General features: G+C 41.6%; 1 protein-coding gene across 3 annotated transcripts in view; it reads left to right on the top strand.

Annotated features, from left to right (window-relative positions):
• Mdfic (MyoD family inhibitor domain containing) overlaps window positions 1–25409 on the top strand; it is an 87901-nt gene that overhangs the window by 58107 nt on the left and 4385 nt on the right. The window lies entirely within an intron of this gene.

A 25409-nucleotide genomic window follows, 5' to 3' on the forward strand; every position in this document is an offset into this window, starting at 1 on the left:
GGCAACTGGTTATGATTTTTTTTTTTTATAGTGCTATCTCACTGGGCCTTAGCTGAGTTAAAGTCAGGTAAACTATGGACCAGGGTGGTTTTTCTCTATTACAAACTCCCTTGATGACAACCTGCATAGTCTCCCCATATGGTCCGTTGTGTCATATTAGAGGAAGCAAACACCCAATCTGTGTAGTCAAACTTTCGAATTACTCCCATGTGCATGGCTTTCTGCTCTTCCTCCTTTTCCCATCTGTAGTCATCTATCTGAAATCCAGAATCTACTGTCTGTATTTGGTACTAATAAGATATGTTTGTATATCCTTTTCCTTACCTTTCTGTTTTAATTGACCTGAAATCTTAAAGAGGATTCTGTGGAAGGTCTCCATAAAGCTAGCCATGCGTACTCACAGTGATAAATTGAGCTGTAAATAGGGAATTGTATTGAGAGTTCCCAGTAATGAGTAGGAAAAAGGATATTACATTTTGGCTACAGGTGTCTTAAATTCAACTGAGGCAAAGTGTTAGGTTGATCAAATGATATGATAATAAATGGTCTGCATAGTTCCAGGTCAGTGACACTACTTTCCAAACTAATTAGATTGAAAGGGACATGACTGACATTTGAAAATGAGTTTGACATGTAAGCTGCATGGTCATCTCTGAAGTGTAGGTAGGCTGTTAACTAAACTGGCTCTCCAAGGAGTTGGGAAGGCAATGCAATTTTCTTTAGAGGATCTTCCCTTTGAGGTGATTGGCTTGAATAATTGAATGCAATTGAAATCTACTTGTTTTATACATATGAATTTACTTGTTATGTTCTTCTGCTCTTGTTTTCCATTTTACTTATTTTAATATTAAAAAGTGATACCACTGGCAAATAATTCTAACTTGAAATAGCTTATATGACTTTTCAATAGTTCTTGCTTTTAATTGTGTTTGGATTTATTTGGAATGCAAGAATCCAGCTTTGGTAGTGGCATGGAGGAGAAAAGGAAGCAGGGTGTGAATGAAACACATTCCTCCTCTCTGTCTTTTTCTCCTCTATTTCTTTGTTTTGTCCTCATCTTCTTCTCTGCCCTCCAATCTCCTTTTAGGATTGACCACAAATATTTGGATGCAGGAGTCCCTTATAGGCTATAATCATCACACAATAGCATTTAAGATCAATTTCTGGAGGCAGGAAGAGTATGAAACACAAAGAAAAGCATCCAAACAGATTGCCGAGTTCTGGCCTAGTCTTCACTTTTAGCTTCTAGAATTTTTTTTTTGCATACTTTGTGATTTTTATTTTGAATCTAGTCCAAAATTTCACTGTTCTACTTCATATATTCTCAAAGTTAACTATCTCCATGAATTTGACTCTTGTTTAAGGTTGTGTCTTTAACATTTGCCTCAGGATTACAGACAAGCACCTCCTCATTTGACCTCTACGAACTTTAAACAGGCAAATAGCACACAGTGGTCAAGCCAAGAACACAGAGCATCTGCTTTGGACGTTGAATTTTACCTTGACCCCATTGACTGTGGTGGCTTCTCTGAGACCCTCAATACCGGTTGCCTCATTTATGTTTTGATAATTGCATGCAATTCACAGGACACTAGTGTGGCTGAGCAGAATAGCAGCCCCCATGAACAAAGCAGGTAGGCAGTTGCTGGTACAGAGGGAGCACTCATTGCCCAGATGAGACAACACCGGTTAAAAGAGGCTGCTGGAGTCTCTTCTGTTGGCAGTCAGCCCTGTTTCAGCGCTCTACAGGCTCAGCCATGCTGAAGTCCAGTCCTCACCTTAGGACACACAATGCCTCCCAACTCTTAAAACTTGTTTCCCATATTTGGTCAGCAGAGGCCTTTCATCGTCATAATGAAACACTGTGAATTAACTGTGTATTACTTTTGTCATTTGAGCCAGAAATATGTCTCTCAAGTTGTCAGTGTTATTTGTATTCAACATTCAGTATAAAAACCACAACCAAAAAGGGAGTACAATGTCCAAGAGGGTAGCTGTTTTTGAAGTTTTCATGTAATATTATATTGTACTTCTTTGTTAGTTTGTTGCATGTAGAATACATGATGAAGGCTTAAGAAAATATGAAACAGAAACAAAATAATGAAGGCAAACATTACAAGTCTGACGTTAACTGGATCCACAGAGTCAATTTTAGACAAGCCAGGGCTACATGGTAGTAAAACCCTGTCTGCCAGAATCAAAAAAGCAAAATCCACAAAGAAAGAAACAGAAGCAGTTTTCTAAGTCTATCCATTAAAATGTCCCATTAAAATTGCTTTACAAAAACAAATTCCATCCATGTTTATTTGCACAAAACAAAAAGCCACTGCAAGAGCCCCTGTTCCAGCATGTAACATAGATCTCTGCAGCCAGGGGCCATTCCAGCAGAGGAAAACCATTTCACTGTGGCCCTGGCCTCTCGGAATGCCACAGCTTTCTCCACATTTCATGAGGGGAGGAGAGGACTGTCCTGAGTGTGAGGAAGCTGGGCTGTAAAAAGGAAATTAAAATCTTGAAGACAAATCTGCTTTGAAAATGATCTAATCAGGGGGCCAGAGATGAGGTTCAACAGTTAAGAGCCTTGGCTGCTGTTCCAGAGGACCTGAGTTCAGTTCACAGCATCCATATATTGGCTTACAGCTGTCTAGATCTCCAATTCCAGAGAATCCAATGCCCTCTTCTGACCTCTCTGGACTCCTGACATAATTCAAGGCCATTTTTTCTTTTCAGAGTAAGATACTACCTCAAAGAATCAAGCTGACTCCGGGCAGTGGTGGCACACGTCTTTAATCCCAGCCCATGGGAGGCAGATGCAGGCAGATCTCTGTGAGTTTGAGGTCAGCCTGGTCTACAAGAGCTAGTTCCAAGACAGGCTCCAAAGCTACACAGAGAAACCCTATCTCAAAAAACTAGGTGGAAAAAAATAAGAATCACGCTAACTAATGAAATAATTCATTAATCTGAGCTAAGGATAATTTACAACATCCCTTCAGTGTGGATGGCAATCCAGCTGTGGCGGAGGCATGGACTTTCATCTCAGTGTGCATTTCCCTGCTTAACTCCCTTCCTCTGGAGATTTCAGGAGCAGCTTTTACACTTGTGCTCTTTATTGGTTTCTTCCCCCAAAGAGACTGGATTCCTAAAAATTTTGGGTATTTCTCTGTCGTATTTTCAATGGTACCCTGTAGTCTTACAGTTTTCCAAGTATTCATACATGATGTATTGATTTATTTCAAACCACGGTGTCTCACTCTTCCTTGACACTAACATAGTTCACATATTCTTCAAAAATGTTCGTTTTGCAGCACAGGGGAAAATACTTATGTGGGAAGATAGCACATTTTACTTGAAGGTTATTAAATTAGTAGATTTCTTCCTGTTTTGTATAATTAAATATTTTCATACATACTTAAATTTTCTGATTGCATCACCCAGGTGGAGAGTTTTAAGACAAAATGTGTAAGATTCTTGACCTTTGAAATAATTATAGTGTAATTTAGTACCATCTAATATTCAAATTGCCAAGGGTTTTCATTAGTCTTGAAGACACTCTTCTTATCATAGGGATGGTAAATGCTAATATGTTTTAGGTGTACTCTTTATAGCTATATTTTTTGTAAAAAAAAAATGGTTTCAACAACAATATTGTTAAAGAGGTTTTTTTTTTCTTTTCTTTCCACTGATGTTTAATAATGGATTTGTACTCCACATTTGATCCTTTAGAGTCAGTGTTTGTAAGAGGTGCACCTTGAATTTCAGCATCTCATTGAGTATCTCTGCTTGGAAAGACAGTGTAAAGCAGTAACTGGGGGATCTCCCTGTTAATCATATAGAGGTCGCGTGGCCTTGAGGTTTAGAATACAGATTATCAGTTCACCCCTGACCATGATGCGTCTGGGGGTGAGTTTTCAGCCTGTTCATGTTGTGGTATCTTACCTAGAAAACGGGGATGTTATACATCCCTACGTCATAGGATTGCTCTCAGTTCCTAGTGAACTTTGCCTGCTTGGCAATAATCATTTCTAAGATGCATGGGGGTGGGCGGCAGGAAGATATGCTTCCTGGCTAAGGTACTGGATGGGCCCTTGAAAGAAAATGTAGAGTCGATTTAGAGAGTTGAAGATAGACTGTCCTAGTTTCTCTTTCTGTTGATGTGATAAAATACCCCGACAAAAAAGCAACTTATGGGGAGGAATTTATTTTAGCTCACAGTTTCTATTAGAGTTCATCATAGTAAGAAAGTCAAGGCAAGTGGAACCTTAAAAAATAGTCACATGACATCAACAGTCAGTGACAAAGAGAAATGAATGTGCACATGCATGCACGCATGCTTACTTGAACGACCACTTCTCTACAACTATATGATCTGCAACTGTATGAGAACTCAGACCCAGGGAACGTCATTGCCCATTTGGGTTGGTTTTCCCACATCAACTAACCTAAAAAGAGTGTCTCCAACAAATACCCCGACAATCTGATCTGAACATTTCCTCATTAAGACTCTCTTCTCAGTTATTTTATACTGTATGAAGCTAAGAATTAAAGCCAGCCATCAAATAGAAGCATCCAATGGTACAGAAAATTTTATCAATTAGTACTATGTTCATGTTGCATAAATAATTTAACCTTGAGAATAAGCTGATGTAGCAAAGATGATGGTGAAGTGAACAGGAAAGGGTCACTGCCCAGGCTGCCAAGATGTCTGATTTGAAGATGTATCCCCACTCTGTGTGATTTGCTGAAGGACATCATTGCGTAGGCTCTGTTCTTTCGAGCTGTGTTTTATTCTATCATTTGGAACTCCCTTGGTTGCTCTTGCGTAGGTCTGGACACCTTCGTACCTGCAGTATGTGCAGTGGTCTTCACTGTGATTCTCTCACAGCCTCCTGTGCTCTAGTGATGACCTGCCACCGTAAGTCAAATAATGAGTGGTTTGAGACTTGTCACCTTCAGAAGCTAACAGGCTCCAGTGGAGGTATCTGCACGTGTGGGTGGATTGAAGTCCAGTCTCTGTGGTTTTGGCTTCTGCCCATTTTTACACTCTTCTTGGAGATGCTGACTCTATGATCTTATTTTTGCTCCTTCTTAGACTCCCCCTCATCCTTTTTTTTTTTCGTGCATTTCTCTGGGCATTTATATTGTGACAGCTTTTCATAATATACTAGAGGATTGAGCATCCTCTTGCCAACAGCAAGTTTCCAGAAAATTCCTGCCAACCTCATCAGTTATTATTATTATTATTATTACTATTATTTTAGTTTAGTCCATATAATTTTGCACAACTTGCACATTCCAAGATTTAAAACCTGGAATAAAATGTCAAAATTGAGAATAAGTTCCTCAGTCTAAGTTTTATAATACTTTTAAAAGCACCACTATTTTCCTCCCATACAAAAGGCATCGCCTATGACTGTAGGTGTAGCAGACCAGTGTCTCAGTGGGGATGGATAATAATGGGGTTTTATGATGTCTACACAGTGCTACAGTCAGAGCGTCCAGAGACAGATTTTCTATGGCTTGGAAAAGATATGTCATGGCATTCCTCAATTTGCCTGGATGACGTTTTGCTTGGTTGTGTTCTGTTTTCTGAGGCATGGTGTTTTCCAGTGCATGTCAGAATAACACTCGGGATACATGGTTTAGATTGTGAGTTCTGGGGTAGTATTGACCAGTGCTTTGGAGACTAGAAGTTTAACCAGTTTCACTACTCATTCAGTACACTAAGTAGAATAACAAATACTCTATGTGTGTATCTGTGTGTGTGCACGCGCGCACATGCGTATGCATGGGTGGTACAGGGCAAGTCATCGTTGTTTTTTTTTAATTTACTTGAAATATTTAAATATTTAAAGAAATTATAACAATTATTGAGAACTTTACAAGAAGTATTTCTGTAAAGGCCAAAATAGGAAAAATAGAAATGATTTTACAAAGTTCTGAAACTCTAAAGTATACCACACACACACACACGCCAACATAAAGATATTGAAAACAAGCCTCAATTCTCAGAGTCCCTCCACCCACCCTTTGTTATAAGAATCCACATCTTTGCAGGCTCTCTGGAATGATGTTAAAAGCTGCCGGCTGTGTGTGAACGCCATCATCGGAATTTCTGGCTTTTGGTTTTGTACTCAGTTTGTCTAAGGCAACTGATCTAAGATTTAAATGAGCGCAGCATCCACTCAGGACATGGGTGGGGAGGAAATCAAACAATGAAGATACAGATAGATCAGCCAGGAAGCTTTAGGGGTGGGGTGCTTGGGAGCAGAGAGCATTCAGAGCCAAGCGAAATGGAAAAAGCCGAGAAAACCTATGGCCCTATTTGCACACTATGCCTTTTAGTATAATCTTTAATACAGTGTTAGGAACTGTAGGGTGTGTGTGTGTGTGTGTGTGTGTGTGTGTGTGTGTGTTTTAATTTTTGCTTTGAGACCAATATGTTTGCTATAGGCACAGTAGGCAAGTGTAGAGGAAGATTTGCTCTCAAACCCAAGTCATGCCGTGTCTAAACAAAAGAAGCCCTGCAGGTCATCACACAGGTTCCGGATATATGGAGAAGGCTTGGTGCATGAATAATTCTAAGTTGAAAATGATCGGAGGTCACTTGCTCATTCTAAGCTGCGCTGCCATTACTTTCCCAGTTCCAGTCATTGAGGAAATGACTAGAAATTACAAAATCAAGAGGAATAGCTGAATGTAGTTGGCAGCTGATTGTGACTAGTCTTATATCTGGTCAGTCTGAAATAATTCAAGTGGAAAGTTCCAAAGCGCATTTGGAAACACATTCATGAGGCTTGGGAGAAAGTTTAGAACTAAGCATGCTTATCGATATTGGTTCTCACGGGGCAGGTATTTGAACCTGTGCTCAGTTCGTTCTCTACGTAGAGATTTCTAAGAATGTCTCAGGTCCCTGGAGACTGGCCAGTTTTCTGCCATAGAAGTCTAAGTGTTGGAGCCATTGGAGACAAACACACAGCAATGTCGTACTTTTCTCCAGAAACAAAATCAGATGGAAAGTAAGACTGAGTAATGACATACTGACAGGGTACAGTGGAAGGATTCAGAGTCAGAGAGAATTGAACGACCACTTGGGTAGAGGAAATAAGAAACCAAGAAAATGAAAAAACTAGATAGCCTATTGTCAGGAATACAAGGAAAAAAGGATCTAAGATCATGAAGAGGACCATACACAGTTGTACCAAGTTTTGTACAAATAAAGAAGATTAGCTCTGAAGTAATCCTATTGGATATAGTAACTTGGATATTATTTAATGCTGTTCTAAGAACAATTTTCATGTAGTAGCCAGAATGATTTGGATCAATGGTATGAGGAAACACGTCAGTAGATCCCTTGTTAAAAAAAAAAAAAAAAAAAACAGAAATAGAAAGAAATAAAAAAAAATAAAAAGAAACATAGACTAGGCTGAAGTACAGAACTACTTTTCTCAGGTTTATATTGTTTTATTTCCAAATGGGAAAGATTTGAGTATGTTTACATTTGGATGGAAACGATCCATGAGAGAGAAAAAGGCTGAAGATTCAAGAAGGTAGTTAGCATATATTTTTCACAAACCAACACATAGTTTCCTTGGCGTTTAGGTCTTGAGTTCATCACACTAGACCAAATGAATACACAAACATTATCAAAGCAAGAGAATTGAGCAACCAGAGAAGCATTTAATGAGTCACTGACCTCTGTATGTGATGTAAACATACTTGGTTGATCTTAGAAGACTTCTGAGTAACTTCTTTGGAATGACATGGTGGGAAGGTTTGCTGACTAAAACGCCCCTCTTCTCAAGGCCCCATTCCTGTTCTATTGTAAGGGTACCAATCCCATTTGAATGGAAGGCATTGAAAGAGTCATCATCATGAGTCTCCCATTTCTGACTTTTGTGTCTTGGTCCACAGCTCCATGGGACTTGATAGCTGCTTGTAACTGATGTTCACAAGGCCCTGAGTTGAATTGAATCACAAGTTTTACACAAAGAATAGTTAACAATAAAGAAAGACTTGAAGTGCTGAACAAATGGTTGCAGCTTTAGAGCGCATGCATAGGAAAGATGAGTCAGGAAACCACTCTGTAATTCAGACAAATAGTACACAATATGGTGATTGTAATATGTGTTTAAGAATGATGTAAAGTGCTATTCCTGGGGAGATGTGAACAAATATTACTCACCCCAGGTAAGAAATAATGACAACCTGAAGTGTGCGTCCCACCAAAGTTCCACTTAGTGAGTGAACCGGTAAGTTTCATTGAAGTAACTTATAGGTATATGTGTGAAGGGTTACTTATAGGAGCACACATACTCCAAAAGCAGCTGCAGCAACAGAGCCCATCCTAGCATGGGTGACAGCTCAGAAAAGATGGAAGGCTAGAGCATATTCCACAACACATAAACAGCTCAAAAGGCTAAAGTGTCTTTTCCAGGCAACTTAGTTTGGTCTTTGCTTTTCCAGCTACTTCCAGGCAGTTCAGCTTGTCTGAGAGTGTTTCTCAGCTATCCCTACAACTTATTTTTGTTTGAGAAGGAGGGCCCTAGTGAATCTGGTCAGTTTCAGAGACTTCCGTAAGCTATTGTATATTTCATGAGTTTTAGTATCTTTCTTGAAGTGTGGGTGTTTTAATTTTTGAGAAACTGTTATACAATGAAAGCAAAGGTGTGTTTTAGTATGATCTACTCTTCATTCAATTAGTATCATAGCATAGACTTGAAAAGATTGATATTTAAACTATAATTATGAATTGTGATTAATTGTGATTGTGTCTTACAGAGTAACTGATCATATTTGGTTTAATGAATTAATTTGAGAATCTGATAAAATTTATTCTTTTTCTTCTAAGATTTAGAGACAGGTAATAAAATCCTTGTTAGCGCTTTTGGTATTCTTGCGGTAACTAAAGAGATTAGATCTAAGAAGATATCTTATTTAAAAATCAAATATTTCTAAGAACTGAACTGATCATGGGACTTAATGAACCATGGTGGCAGGTTTTAATTTTGAAACAGAATCCCTGCTGTAGTATTGAGGAAATTGTGCTGACATGATCTGATTTAGTGCTCTTAAAAATTACCTTATCTTATTGGCTGAAAATAGGTTACAAAACAGCCAAATAATGCTCTTTGTAAGAGCCCTTGCCATGATTCAGAGGATGAGTGATGGGTGAGCATCGGTGTGGCATTGCTGGAGGCCATGAGATGTTGTTGCTATGGATATACAATTGATTGTAGAATACACTTCGGTGAAGAACACACTTTCAGCAGAAGAAATGGGAGGATGAAGGATGACTCCCAGCAATTTGGTCAGAGGAAGAGTGGCGTTGTGATACTGGAGATAGAAAAAACTTGGTTCTTAGGGTAAGGGCAACTTTGATTTTGTTGGATGTGGACTGCTGTAATTTCTGACTGTTACTTTTCAATGTTTGGTATGATGGGGAGCTGGAGCCTGCAGTTTGAGATATTTTCTATGGGATGTGAGGGTGTAGTGTATATAATGGCTGAGTCACTGTAGTTGATGAGGGGAACAGGAAATAAAGTATAAGTGTTGGCTTTCCTTTGGACATTTTCCATATAATTCTAATATGGATTCAGAGTTAAGAACTGGGGCCAAGAAAGAAAGTGCAGAAATATCTTAAGAACAGAACCCTAAAACCAGTTGGTAGTGAAACCCTTTCTCAAAAATCTAAAGAGAGAGAGAGAGAGAGAAAGAGAGAACAGAACCCTGAGCCATTATTTCATTGATTAGAGGATAGCAAACAAACAAACAAAAAATAAAAAAAACTGGGGGAAAGTACAGGTGAGTAGACATTCATAAAAATGAAAAAGAGAGCCATCTGGGAAATCAAATGAAGGAAGTGTTTTAAATTGGAATGAGTGTTTATATGTCACATGTTTCTAAAAGTTCAATAAGATGAATGAGATTTACTCATGGAGGTCTTTGGTGGGTGGGTATTTCTGTTCCTCTTCTTATAGCTATGGCAAAATACATGACAAAAGCAGCTAAGGAAGAGTGGATTTTGGTTCACAGCTCAAGGGTAGGGTCAATAATGATGCATAATGGTGAGGCTGGGTGAGTGAGAGGGGACGTAATTCATAGCAGGGTTCTGTGTTGTCAGTGTGTGTGTGTGCATATATATCAGATTTCAGATGGTTACAATAAAATGACCATTTTTTGAGAACAGAAGTTATGATGACAGGAATCTGTGGTAGTGGCACGATACATCTTCAGTCTGCGAAGTCTGGTTGGTGTTCAGCTAGGTTTCTACTGGTATTCAGCCCACTATCTCCATTGCTGTGAGTCTCTTCCTTCAAACCTCTCTTGAAACATCCTTTTAGGCACAATCAGTAGTGTGTTTTCTCAATGATTGTAAATGCACTCCACTCTGGTTTTCCTTTTGTACTCCAGTTGTAGATATCATGAATGCTTCTTATAATAATTACTCTGGGATTACAGAAGCTTTCTGACCGCTATTAGATCTTCCTAATATACTTGCAAAGAAACACATTTACTAAACCTTAACTTTTAATAGTATATGTGATTTGACATCATTGATTATCTCTTAAATTGTGTGCTTATTTCACATATTTAAGTTTTTAGCCATGGCACATCAAAAAAGAAGAAGAAGAAGAAGAAGAAACAGTATAGAGACACTTAACCCCTTACTCTTAACCCCTTAATGTCCTAATCATTCCATGCAATAAAAATAATTTGTTTTATAACGTTTTATTTCAAATTTATATAAACTTATTGTTTTACACTGCAGGAAAAGACTTTTCAAATAGCTTTTGCAGAGATTCCCAGTAAATTGAAATGATACTAAGTGGCATATGCAGATGGTCACCTTAGAAAAATCTACAGTAGTCAGGCAGTGGTGGCACACGCCTTTAGTCCCAGCGCTCAAGAAGTAGAGGCAGATGAATCTCCAAAACCAGCCTGGTCAACAAAGCAAGTTCCAGGACAGCCAGGGCTCTACCAGAAAGAAACCCCGTCTAAAAATCAAAAACAAACAAAAAACCCTATAGTACATAGTAAATTTCTAAGTCTTATTTTAATGCTTTTATTTCCAAGCCCTATTTTTAATAACATATACTCAGCAATGACAGGTTATAGCAGAAGGGAGAAATCGAGTATGTGACTTTTATATGATATGTTTAGAGCTATCATTATTTAAATCTCTATAGATAAGTGCAAGAGAAAACGGAAGAAAAACTTTGAGTCTACCACAATCTGATGACGCATTTATTTCAGGGCTGTTAGGCCAATCTTCACGTGTGATTTTCAACTCATGAGTAGTGAGTGTGGCCTCAGGCCCCTGCAGAGCATGGGAACATTGGTATTGGTGTCCCTTCCTCTTGTAGAGTTCATTGAAGGGACACTGAGAAGGTGATCAGCTGCAGCCAATCAGGCGGATGTGGGAGGCCATCAGAGGAGTGGGGCAGAATAATCAGAAAACAGCTTGCTTGAGGAAGTTAACCCTGCTCCCGAGTTGGAAGGAGAAGGAAAACAGACAAGCAAATTGTAGTTGTTGCTTAGAAAACTGAGGCATCAAGAGTTCGGCGAAATGTGAAGATAATTGAAAGAAAAGGGTACGCTGGATTAATGCAGTTTTCCAGAGTCTTATTAAGCCTGCCTATGTTTCTCCTGTGGCTTCTCTGGGGACATCAGTCTAGAGCAAGTGGACCTCCTGGGGAATAATATCCCCATAGCACGGCATCATTTAAACTTGACACAAGAAGTTGAAGTTTATTTTTTTTCTAATAATTATGCTCAGTGAGTGATGTGGAAATTGTATTTGGAGCGACAAAAATAGTGGCGGTTTTAGCAAGAGCATTTCAGTAGCAAGGTAGGGTACAGCTGATCACCTTCTCCTGGGGGCAGGTGTCTGCGAGTTGGCAAGAGATGTTCAGGGAAAGTGCAAGGCAATGTTACTGCAGGCCATGCAGGTGACTGACATTAAGTCACGGGTACTTATCAAAGGTCAGCCTGCCTGCATGCTACACTCTAAAGGGGGAGTCCCAATCTATTTTTTAATCAAGTGCATCTTCTTCTATGTTGCCTAAAAAAGAAAAACAAAGAGAGAAGCTTTTAGAAATACATTTGAAGGCAGGAGGAGTGGTTCAGTCATTAAGAATACTTCCTAACTGGGAGCACTGGTGCACACCTTTAATCCTAACGCTTAGGAAGCAGAGCAGGTGGATCTCTGGGAGTTTGAGGCCAGCCTGCTCTACAAAGCGAGCTTTAGGACAGCGAGGGCTGTTACACTGAGAAATCTGTCGAAGAAGAAGAAGAAGAAAAGGAGGAGGAGGAGGAGGAGGAGGGGGGAGGAGGAGGAGGAGGGGGGGAGGAGGAGGAGGAAGAAGAAGAAGAAGAAGAAGAAGAAGAAGAAGAAGAAGAAGAAGAAGAAGAATGTTCTTTGCTCTTTGTTCAAATCCCTGTACCCATGTTGGGTAGCTTCAACCATTTGTAGCTCCAGCTCAAGGGTATCTGATACCTTCTTCTGGTCTCCAAGGACATTCTTGCATACCTGCAAATACACTAGTACAAAGACACACATATGCACTTAAATAAAGTTAAGAACTAAATCCTAAACATATAAATCTGAAGCTTGGCTCTTGAAACCCAATTATCTATGAATATGAAAATCTATCAACTATTTATGTAGCATTTCTTGATCATCATTATCTATGTATCTAATGTCGTTCATCATCCATATGCCTGTCATCTGTCATCATCATTGTGCCATCTATTACCTACCTATCCACCATACCCGTATCTACCTACCTACCTGCTTATCACTGCCCTCCTATATGCTTCCTGTTCCCTATTCACAATAGTGAAACTCCAGTTTTCCTTGTGAGTCTGGCATTTCCTGACATAGCTACTTCCTGAACCAGTAATCCATATTATACTTTCACCTCTGACTATTCCGGGGAGTAACACTATTGAAGAAATCTTAATGACCTTAAAATCACTCTCCCTATACTCACATGATCCTCAGTCTGAAGAGGATTTTAGAGTCTCTCTGCAGAGGGCATGTGCCCCAAACTCATCTAACACATCATTTTTCAGTACTTGTTCCTTGGAGTACAGTGTTCCTCTCAGTGAGCTAGGGAGACAAGCACACCTGTCTGCTCTCATTTTGCACAGGGACTATCTCATCCTATCTTTTTACAAGGACTGAAAAGGCCACCAGCTTTTCCTCAAAGTCTCTCTACGCCGTATCCCCTTCAGGTTCACCTAAACCTCATCCTCACCTTGTTTCCTTTACTTCAAAGGAGGAAAGGAGGAGTTGACTGTCTCCCTGTGGCAGGGCATTTCCTGTCAGTGGAGGGTAATATTCTTTTTTAAAAAATGCTGCAATATCCCCGCGGCAGTAGGCAGCAGAAATGCTGTAGGTCCCAAGTGGTGGTAGTGGGCCATGTGGCGGCAGACAGTGGGCCCTGGGAGCAGCCAGTCCCAGGCAGAGATGGCTGCTGGTCCCTGAGCAATGGCTGGTCCCAGGCAGGGAGACACATGGCAGGCGGGCAGGAGACAGAGACATGGATAGACACTACTTGCAGAGTGAGGTTGAATGTTTAGTCAGGGGGTTGTGGAGGGGAAAGAGTGAAGGGGGGACACAGAAAGCAGAGAGAGAGAGAAAGAAAGAGAGAGAGAGAGGAGAGGCAGAGAAGGGGGGAGCAGAGAAGTGGGGAGAGAGGCAGAAGCAAAGCTGCCTTTCCGAGAGGAAGATGGAAAAGAGAGCTAGCTCAGGGCGGAAGCTGAAGATCAGCCTGCCTCAGTGGATGGGGAGGGGAGTGGATGTGGCTTGTCTCTTAAAGAGACAGAAAACCATAACAGAGGGTTTTCCACATATGTCTCTGCCTAGAAATGTGTGTGTTTGTGTGTGTGTGTGTTAGAAATGTGTGTGTGCGCATTCTAGCATGTGCGTTGTGTATGATGTGTATGTGCATGCATGTGAGCATGTGTGTGCTATGCATGTGTGCGTGCATGCATGCATGTGTATATGTTGTGTGTGTGCACATGCATGTGAGCGTGAGTTGTGATCTTTTCTAAGTTGCCCATTCTTTTGCATTTCTCATTCAGGTTCTCCCTGGTAGACAGATTTCTTGCATTTGTGACCTCTTCTTTGTCCCTTTCAGTCACTCCCTACCTCTCAGCTATTCACCTGCATTCCTATCCTATCCTTGGAATTTCTCTGGCCTGAAGAGGTACCTGACCTACCTCTTCAAACATTTTTTTTCTTCCTCATCCTTTCATGGTACCTCCCTTCCCCAGGTTTTCATTCTTTGTTAACTCCTATTGTGTGAGCTTCCCTGGGGAGACTTAAACAAATGTCTGTTCATTCCAGATAGGGTATCATGACAGATCAAAGAAATGATTCCATTCAAGTTACCTTGGTGAGCAGTGAGTTTCTTTGGGGTTGCTTACAGGACCTCCAGGGAGGATTATGGGCAACTTCTAGGTGGCTACACGTAGGAAGAGCCCCCTCCCAGATATTAACTGTTCACGGCCCACCAAAACTGCCTCATACTCCTCTCTCCTCAAGGGGATGTTAGTGGGCTTGTTCTCGTGAGTGTTTATATGTATAATCACAGCTGTTCTAGTTTCAAGACCTTAACAGCCATGCCATATGAAGTAGACAGCGTTCCACAGCCACTTCCCGTCTCTGCTAGCTCAGCGCTTCCTCTCAAACACTTTTTCTCTCTTCAATCTTCTCTCTTGTCGTCCTATACTTTTTTTTCCTGGGAATTGCAGAAAGTCTCACTATGAAGTGGCAGCCCCTCCCACTCCCTACAGCTCTTCACTTTCCCACCCCCAGGCTGCAGCCCCTCCCACTCCCTACAGCTCTTTACCCCACCCCCACCCCCAGGCTGCAGCCCCTCCCACTCCCTACAGCTCTTCACTCCCCCACCCCCAGGCTGCAGCCCCTCCCACTCCCTACAGCTCTTCACCCCCCCAACCCCAGGCTGCAGCCCCTCCCACTCCCTACAGCTCTTCACCCCCACCCCCAGGCTGCAGCCCCTCCCACTCCCTACAGCTCTTCACTTTCCCACCCCAGGCTGCAGCCCCTCCCACTCCCTACAGCTCTTCACCCCCACCCCCAGGCTGTAGCCCATCCCACTCCCTTCACGTCTTTACCCCCACCCCCATGTTTCAGGTCAGGATCAGCTCCTCTTGAATATCCTCATTTGCGTATATTCAGATATAAGGTGTCTCATATCCATGCCACGCCATACTGCAAATCAGTTTTATACCAAATCTAGAGTTCCTCCTTGCTAAATGTCTCCAGAGGCCAGGAAGTGATATAGAACTGTTCTCTTTTCTTTGTTTCCTCAACCAGTGTTATGTCAACTTCTGTCGTTCTAATGTCTCCTATCTCTTTAAAGTCACCTGTCTGACCCACTGATCCTGTGATTGTGACTGTGTGTTCTGTGTGATTCCTTGGTTCTGGCGTAGAAAACTGAAGGATTTCTTCCTGATTAACCCCCCTCAAACAAAACTGATCCATGATACCATTTGCAGAACAGCATACTTTCTGTATTTTTTTGCTTACCTTTCCCTTTCCTTATTTTTGAGTCAGTTAGCATGTCCCAGAGATTCAGGGCTTAACTCACGAGACTGACTTTCTCCATCAACCCTGTGCTCAGGGCTCTCATCCTGTGCCGCTCTTGCAAATCTGAATTGACCGTAAATTTTCTATTCGTTTCTCCTTTAAGGATAATCAAGACAACTATTTTATACAATCTGGCATTTAAAGAAGATGGTATTTGTAAACTATGTCCAGCCGTTCTTCTAGGAAGGCCAGCATATCAACAGCATGGCAGCCTGCTTTGCCGGTGCTCCCTAGTGCTCCGGCCACATCTGAATCATAGCAGCTGTCCTACTCTATCGGCACTATGTTCCCTTTAACATTGCGTTCCTGAGATTTGTCTGTGGACCTAGAGCAGTGTCTGCCTCATAACCCAGTTCTTAGTAAGTTTTGTTGAATTTAACCGTCAAGGCCTTGTTTCTGGTTTCCTCTGCTGAGAAGGAATGGTGGTGACAATATTTTGTCATTCAGTTTTTCTGTTTGTTTGTTTGTTTTCCTATTTTTTTTTTTTTACTATATTGCCAGTTTCAAAAGTCTTCTCTGGTTAATACTACCTGATGTGTATGTCTTCTGTGAACAAAAGAACATAGTTTATATGTTGGTCTTTGTCCAATCTTTTTGCGAAGCCTATGTTCTCTGCCTGAAGACTCTGGTACATCACAGTCCGTGCACATTGTGGCCATCCCGTCCTCGGGCTCATCTGAAATTTAGTCTGCTATTATTCAGCATTAGTTAGCTTTCCATTGTGCTTAAACTATTTTAAGAGCAGGGGCAGAGATTAGTGGGTAAAAGTGTTCTGGGGACAAGGATCAGTGCTTGCTGAACAAACACGAGACTTGCGTTTGAGTCACAAACACCCATGCAAGCCCTGAGTGGCGAATGCAGAAACCTGTCGCCCAGCAGTTCAACGGGTGGGGTAAGAGGCTCCCTCTTGCTTCCTGACCAACCTGAGCAGCTCAGAAACTCTGAGCTCCAAGCTCAGTGAGAGCCTCTGGCTTGAAGGGAGAAAGTGGAGAGTGATGTCACACTGATGCCCCACTCGGGCTTCTGTTTGTACTCATAGGCACCCACAGCTGCACGTTTGTGTGCATATACCCAGGTCACCCAGCAGCTGCAAATCTGTGGACATACACAGACACACACACAACGACAAAGAATATTGGAGACTGGATAAAAATATAGCTCAAAGGTTACGAATGTGCTGCTCTTGCAGAGAATCTGAGTTTAGTTCTCAGCACCTACATCAGGTGTAAGTAAGTCTATCATCCATCTGTAAGTCTAGCCCTAAGGGTCAGGCACTCTTAGGGACTTCCTGAGTACCTGCCCACTTGCGGCATATTCTCTCTCCTCCTCCTCTCTCTCTGAAAGTCAATGAAAAATAAATCCTTTTAAAAAAAGAGAATTGACTATTACAATAAGCATAATAATGGCTCTAGAAGGCCAGGAGAAAGAACCTAAGCTAGACTGACAAACCTGTTCTTGTAGATGTCATGGTGCTGGGACCTTAGCTCCTCAGAAGAGCTTGGCAGTTGGTAGCCCTCCACTGTATGCCTGACCAACAATACAGAGTCCTCTGAGTTGCTCAAGGGTTCTTAATGCATTAGTGGGGCAGCCACACTGGAGAGCCCGCCTTAGCTTCCTAGCTTCACAGTCTTCTAAACAGCATGACAGTTCCCAGCTGTGCCACTTGGGGAGGACAGGAGGATCACTCACTGAGGGCCTTTTGTCTGTGTGCCCCCAAGTATGTTTCTTCCTGTTTGCTGAAAGTCTCGTCCAAACAAACACAAACAGCCTTCAGCACCTGGAAACTTACAGCATTTCCTTTTGTTGTATGAAGGGGAGTCACAAGAAATGATCTGTGACCGAGGGAAGGCTCAGTTGGCGGCTGGCAGGAATGGAGTGTGGAGGGGACGGAGAGGCAGCTCACTGAGAGGGTTGGTATCTTGTCTTCCACAGTTTAGAGCAATTGGCGCAGCTACGATAGGTCTTGTTTAAGAGGCCAGGTCCCAAGGCTTTCTGCCACGATTAGAACACTTGCAAACATGCCTGTAAGTTATTTTGGCTTCAGAATTGGTGGGATACTGAATTCAGATAGAGATATGTACACCTTATAATCTTTGTGTCATGCCGTCTTGTTCATCAGAGACTGGTGATTGTGCCTTTGAAAAAACATCACATCACATTAAGAGATGAGCCGCGGTGAGACAGGGTGATGTGGAAAGACTAACAACTGTGCTTGATTCACAAATTAGTTCCATAAATAATACGATTTACCTCCCGTGCACCGCTTCAAATCGGGCTTTGGTGTCTTATCCCATGACAGCTTCTCATTCTGCTCTCGTCTCTTCATCTTGCTAGTGTGTGCATTAGACTACTGTGACTCTTTGGTTGGGGTCCGTCCCTTCTGTCAAGTTCAGGGAACACATTCTGGGCCCTCCCTAGACCAGTCATCTCCTGCCTGTAGGACACAGTACTCCTGCTGGACAAGCTGTAGTGCCTCTGCAGGAGAGGACCATGCTGCAGCAATAGCTGTAGTAATTTAGACGGCAAATGCCCTTTGTATTCCTGTTGAGCCCTGACCAGGCAAGTGCCTAGAGAAGTGTGCCTGATCCGTGCCCTGTGAAATCCTTAGTCTAAGTGACCTAAGCCTTCTCTTGTCCTGCTTGTGCCCTTCCATCTGCCGTGGGGACTTGGGACATAAGCAAGCTGGCCAAGTCATGGGTCTTCGTAATAGACGACTTCCACTGACTGGCTTGTGTGTTAATTTACTTTTGTTCCCCATAGCCCTCACTTCACAGTTATGCTGTAATGAGTACATTATCGTGTGTCTTCTGCCACTGAAAAAAATCTCCTTTTTTTCAAAGTGTGCCTTGCACAATTCTTAAACCAAAGATATAAGTATAACAACAGGCAAGCCAAAATTTTAGCTATGAAATAAATGCAGTTTGGAAAATCAAATTGGGGAAAATATTAAACTTAGCATCTGGAAAGAACGTTTCCGTCATTTTCTTTTTTTCAAATACTTATTTTCATTAAAACTGGAGAACTTATTCTCATTTGGTTTGTCCTATCCACTATCCACAAGAGGCTTGAGAAGATGGTTCAACACGGCCCTTTCAAGGAAAGCAATGATTCATTAATTTGTATTTATATTTGTTTGGTGTATTTGTTTGGTTCCTCTTTGTTATGACATGTAAAGTAGAGGTCAACTTTTAAGAGCCAGTTCTCCTACCACAGAGTCCTGGCACTTGAACTTAGTGGCAAGTACCTTTCACGTCTGAACTCTTTTACCAGCCTTTCAAATGCTTATATTTTTTTTGCAATTAAATAAAATATTATAGATTTTCTTATCCAAAATTTACACTCAGTCTTTTTTATTTTTTTTAATTTTATTTATTTATTTATTTTACGCTCAGTCTTATATTAGATATATTTCAACTGGCCAACTTAGGAATAGCACCGAGTGCATTCAAGCAAAGCATAATATTCCCCTTCCTCCCTGCTTTCCAGCTTCTGAGGGAAATAGATAATGATTGAAATATGGAAAACTAGACTATTATTTTTAAATCTTCTGCTGCAGCCAGACACAGATTACTAATTTTTTTGGCTAGCTTTTTGCTTCCCTCAACTTCAGTGTCTGTCTCTTGGAATTACTTTTTGGTACTTTTTCTGCTTTTGTGTCTGAACTATGAGCAGACTTTTCCCCAAGCCTTCTTGGCTTTGAGGAAAATGGCCCCATGTTGGTATAGCAGTACTGAGGCTGGCTGGACATAAGAGGAGGGTTGCAGTCTTCCTAGATTCAATACTCTGACGCCATCACCACCCACTGCCATTGCCTCCACCACCGTTTCCACTGTTAGAATTCAGGCATCTGTGCTGGGCTGTCCTTGGGGTCCTGACAGGGCAACCTGGAGCACTTCCAATGCACATTGACTATGGTCCTTTTCAAAAGGTGGGCCTTGCCCAACTCCCATCTCTTTTTGTTTCCCTCTCTCTGTCTGTTCCTTTCTCTCCTCTCTCCTCTCTCTCTCTCTCTCTCTCTCTCTCCCTCTCTCTTTCTCTCTCTCTCTCTTTTTCCTTCTCTGACTTTGTCTCTGTCTCTCCCTATCTCTCTCTTCCTGCCTCTCTCTTCTCTTCTGATGCTCCTGTCCTCAGAGGCCGGTCTCCCCTTTCCCTCCTCCTTTTAACGTTTCCTTTCCCCTAATAAGACCCCCTCCATGTGAACTCTGTGAACTCTGTTGCCTGGCGTCTTTGTCTGGCACGCCGTTTTTTAAATTACAATATCCACTGCCACCACCACCACCAGCAGCAGCACAGCTGTCACTGCTGGCAACTGCCAACCTGTTAATTCAGTAAACATATGCTTTTAGCCACTCTCTGCTCAGGTACTGATTTAATTTTATGTGTAAAATGTGCTAGGCAAGTTCCTCTGATCCAGCAAGATGGCTCAGGAGGTAAATGTGGTTGCTCCATGACCGGTGACCTGAGTTCAATCCCCAGGACCCACATAGTAAAATTAGAGAATGATTACAGTAAGTTGTTCTCTGACCTCCATGCATACTGTGGCAAGCAAGAGCCTGCATTCCATACACATCACATACACACAATAAATAATTAAAAAATGTAATAATTTTTGGGTAGGGTTTTTTGAGACAGAGTTTCTCTGTGTAACAGCTCTAGCTGGCCTGGAACTCACTTTGTAGCTCAGGCTAAGCCTCTGCCTCCCGAGTGCTGGGATTAAAGGCTGCATCACCATCGCCATAGCCTGGAGAAAATGTAATAATTCTTAAAGACACGTAGCTAATACCCGAAGCTCCATCACTTCTCTTCAGCTTTCTGTGTTAAACTTCTATTGAACAGTAATTCCTCTGATCCTAATGCTATCTTCGTAGACTGTGAACCCTCTCTTTAGACAGATATTGCTATAGTTGAGACCAAGTTCTGGATCAAATCCCAGAGAATTTGAAATGCCTGCTGCCTTAGCTGCATACAATGCTGCCCAGAGAATAAAGACCAGAGAGCAACAGTACAGGGCCAGGATATCTGCCTGTCACCTGCAGTAACCCCTGCATTAGATCCAGTGAGTCCCAGTATTTGGATATGGGGTAGGGAAGTTTTTGAGGAGTCCTTTGGTGGGGTGCAAGAGGACACACTGGGGCTTTAATATTCTTCTGAATTTGTTTAGGAGAAGGACGATAATAAAGACCATTGTTCATTTCCCCAGAGTCTCTCTGCATGGAAAATATAACTCTCCTCTGACTTTCTTTTTAGAAACCTCCTGACCTAGCTCACTTTCCTCTCCATTAGGAAAATGTTGCCTCTGTTTTTTAGCCATGGCCCAGAGCCCTAGGGACTGCCATGTGCCAGAGGGCTCAGTGTAGGCGGTGCAGCCCAGGCCTGCTCGCCCAGGCAGGTGGTCACTCTCGGGCTGGCAGCCAAGTATCCTGCACAGCCCTGGTCTTGAGTCAGGCATTTGCTTACAGCCCGAGCTACTGTGCAGAGTTTGTAAATATGCCCCACCCACATACCCTCCCCACACTCGAAAACCAGAACTCCCTGGAGATGTTTGTGTCTGGGCTCTACCAGCTGTATTTTTGCCAAGGCTAGACACTCAACCATTGTGGCTGTCACTTGGGATCACTCAAACCTCCTTCCAGCCTGCTTTCTCTATTAAGAAACAACGCATACAGGGGTGTAATATCTGGGAACTGGGATGCAATATCTGGGAACGGTGATGCAATACCTGGGACCAGGAATGCCTTCCATCAGTCAGAGGCCAGCCCCTATGTGGGTTGCACCACCACTCAGCAGGTGGATGGGGAACTCTGCACGGTAAAACTAGAGTCAGGCCCCATCTCAAAGCAGTTTTCTCCATCACTAATCATGTGATGTCACTTCAGGTGACATTTCCTCCTTGGCTTGCAAACTGCTGAAGCACCTCGTTTCTCAGCATCTCGCTTACATACATGTCAGTTACCCAGAAAGGGAAGTATTTTCAAACCCTTAAAGTCAGAGGAAACTTTATTAATCAAGATAAGGCGCATATACAAACCTTCCTTCACTCAAAAATGGGTTGTGGGTGATTCTGAGAATTCTCTGCTTTCTGCCAGTTCCTGTATTCCACTTCTGCATCTGGGTGGCTTTGTTCCAAGAAATTAAGAGTACCTACCATACATCTTCTGAGGACAAAAATGAAAAAAAAGAAGAAAAAAAAAAGACTTGTCTAAAGTAGACCTTAGTTTATCAACCAAATCGTTTTTTGATGGCTCTTGATCAAGTGTTTGCTTTTACAAACTGCCTCTTTGATACCAATTTTTCCTAGTGTATTTGGTCACATACTGCTCAGATAAATCAATCTGAGATACTTTCGTTATAAAGTGGCTGCTCTCGCAAACAGAACATTCAGTTTCATTTTCAACAGAACCGAACTCCTGAGATCAGTCACAGACAATTCCCTCCAGTAGCTAAGGGACTGTTGATGGTCTTGGTTGTTACCTTAGGGGTGATGTGGGGCTGTAAGCCCTGAAGATGTGTAAGGTAAGTACAGGTTGGCCAGTAGCGAACTTGGCTTGGGAATGTAGCAGCAGTAATTCCTAACAGTATGTTTTTGTTTTATTTGCTGATGCTTTTTAACTCAGAAGTCCTGCTAAAGATCTCCTTTTGTGCTTTCTTCTTAGTGCCTTGGCTGCTGCTGTGTTCCTTTGTTTTTGCTAAATTTACAGTAACTGCCAGTCTTCTGCTGAGCTCTCTCAGGACACTGAATTGCGCAATTCTTGCTTGGCCCGTTTAGGATAGGCAAACTTCCCAGAACCCAGTTGGCTTCTTAAAGGTTAAACAGTTTGGCAAAGCCTGCAAATCATGACTGAATAAAACCATAAAAACTGAAAACCTCAAGGATTCAGGAAAAAGGAATTTTTTTTTCACAGTGAACCACATGTAGACAGAGACCTCATCTTTTTTAAACTTTATTTCTCTACTCATCTTCCCGAATTCTATTTATTTATTTTATTCTTCCAGATAGATCCACTCTATGTAACCCAGGCTGGCCTCAAATTCATGAGGATACTACCTTGGCATTATAATGTACATTGCCTCGTCTGACATTTTCCTCTTCTTTTCTTGTTGATTTTGTTTGTTGTTTGGAGGTATTTTTCTCCTAAAGCCAAGGTTGCTCTGGAACCCTTGATCTTTCTGCCTCCACCTCCCTAGTATGGTGCTTTCTGGCATGCTCTACCACACTGGAATGCTAATTCTTACAATCGATTTTTGCTTCATAAATCCTCACCATGTTAATATCTTGTGTGGCCTGACTCCTATAGACAGTCATAAAAACTGTTAACAACAGTTTGTTTCAATGTCTGTGTGCTTTTTCATTATACTGTGTATAATTCCAGAAAACCAAAACTCTCTCAGCAAGTAATAAATATGACTGTGTAGTTGATGTGATAAAGTTTAGGGATCCATTTTCTACTTCTCCACGGAAAGCAGAAGATGAAGGCACTTGTGTAGATGTCTTATCTGATATTTCTGTAATCATTACAAGTTTTGGTTTGTGGCTTCTCTAGGTCCTCCTTAGTGCCTGGCTTTCTTCGTTTGTGGTGTAGAGGTATCCAAAGGGCTTGCAGTATTTTGTTTTAGTTTGTTTTCTTAGTTCTGATGGCTCTTGAGTAAACTATGTAGGATCCAAGTCTTTCAGGTGATGATGTGTTTCTGTGAACTGAAATTTTCCTGAAAATAACTTCATCATCTGAGGTGTCTGTCTTGTCTTCCCCTGCAGTTCTTTCAAAATGTCTCTGCTCTTGTTCATATAGGTGGACATGAATTTCTATAGTTTTGGATTTGCAGATTCATTTCTTTAAGCAACGCATCATCTCTAAGACACCCACTCTCTTCCATCTGTTTCAGCAATGTGGCTGGCAGTTTATCGGCCCGCCAACTCAGTGTGGCTTGAAGGTTCATCTTGACTGTCAACTCTTTTTTTTCCCAATGTAATATTTTTGATTATTTGGGAATTTCACATTATACACCCCGGTCATATTTACTTCACAGTCCTCCCAGGTCTGCCCTGACCCTTGTGACCACTCCCCACCCCCCTTAAAAGAAGAAAGAGGAGGAGGAGGAAAAGGAAGATGAGAAGAAGAAAGAAGAAGAAGGAAAAGGAGAAGAGGGAGAGGGAGGAGGAAGAGGAGGAAGGAGAAGAAGAAGAAGAAGCAGAAGAAGAAGAGCAGGAGGAGGAGGAGGAGGAGGAGGAGGAGGAGGAGGAGGAGTCCAATTTGTGTTGGTGTTGTCGATATTCTCACTGGGCTTTAGTAAAGCAGAAACACTGAAACTGATCATTTTCATTCCTCTGCCAAGTCTTGGTAATGATTCCTATTTGCCTGTCCGTTCTTTATTTTCTCCTTTTGTCTGATTACTTTACCTCCTTCACCATGTCATTTTGTATGGCTAACTACTCTGAGATTTGATTGGCATTTGTTCCCATCACCCAAAAATCTCAAAGTCTAAAGATTAGGTCAGCTGTCCATTTTGTTGCATTATTTTAGCCAAAGATTGTCATACACTGAGAAGTCAATCTCATTTCACAAAGGACTTGTAGTTTGAACATATAAAACATGTATGCTGGCCAATAAGAAATAAATGCCAAAGTGAGGAACAGCATGAACCCATTGAAAATGTGTTTCCATGAGGAAGCAGCTTGAATAGCCAACAAAAATGAAAATAGGGGGAACTATGTCGAATTCAACCACTTGTCATATGGTAAAGTGAGACAGTTTCAACAGTTAATGAAAATGTCAATGATCCCTTGCTTTTTTAGTGGGAATAAACAAAGGAGCAATTGCTTAGGGAAAAATTATTTTTAATACGCTTCCCCAAACTGTTTAATATATGCAATTCCACAACCCCAATATCCTACAGCTACTTCTTTAGTATGTCTCTTTAGAGGAACTTGCATGCAGTTTTCTGCAAAAGCAGAGCTACAGGAGCAAACAAAATATTTACAGACTTGCATCAGTAAATCCGTTGGGTGTTAACTGAATAGGTTGACACACAGGAGGAAAATGTGCCGTGTGAGTCATGGCGGATGCATCTCAAGTGCTCTGAGAAAAACATGCTGCTCCTTGGCGTCTATGCAGGATGTTGTCGATTCTGACAGAATATGCACAGGTCGATAGTATAGCCATTGGTTTTTTTTCCAGAGGTCAGTGTTTCTCTTTTGTTTTATTTTGCTTTCTGATTGAGAATGGGCTTTATTCTATAGCCCATGCTGGCCCAGAACCCATTGCCACCAGCCTACAGCAGTCTCCTAACTACTAGGGTTACAGGCATAGTCCTATCGTGTTTGGCATAATTTTCAATGGAACAAACACGCTTTTCCTCTTTATATTTGATAGATTTAGCACACAGAAATAGTGTTATGTATGATCTCTTCTATGATTCATAAATAAGGAATCTATATGTCCACGCAGTGTTCTAGTATTTAGGGCTACTCAGTAAAATGTATACTGTTTATAAATTTCCTTTCTCATTCTTGAAACTTAAGCATTCTGTAGAACAAAAATATTACATTCTCAATGAAATGTTGTTGAAATTGGTCAGTGTAGGTAATTGTTTGGGTCACTGAGTAGGGCTGAAATACTGCCAATTAAACACTATGTCAGTTCTTGAAACAGTTTTCATGGTGCAGCAGGAACTTTCTTTTAACTCATGATCCTCCCCTGACAGATGTGGGGTTATAGGCAGTCACCTGAACTCTCAGCACTATTTTCTTAGTGATAAAGTAGTTCTCTATAACGTCTCTGATATTAAATCAAAA

Source organism: Microtus oregoni, unplaced genomic scaffold, assembly GCF_018167655.1.
Source record: "Microtus oregoni isolate MIOR12 unplaced genomic scaffold, Mior012 000026F_ref0000081, whole genome shotgun sequence".
NCBI lineage: Eukaryota > Metazoa > Chordata > Mammalia > Rodentia > Cricetidae > Microtus > Microtus oregoni.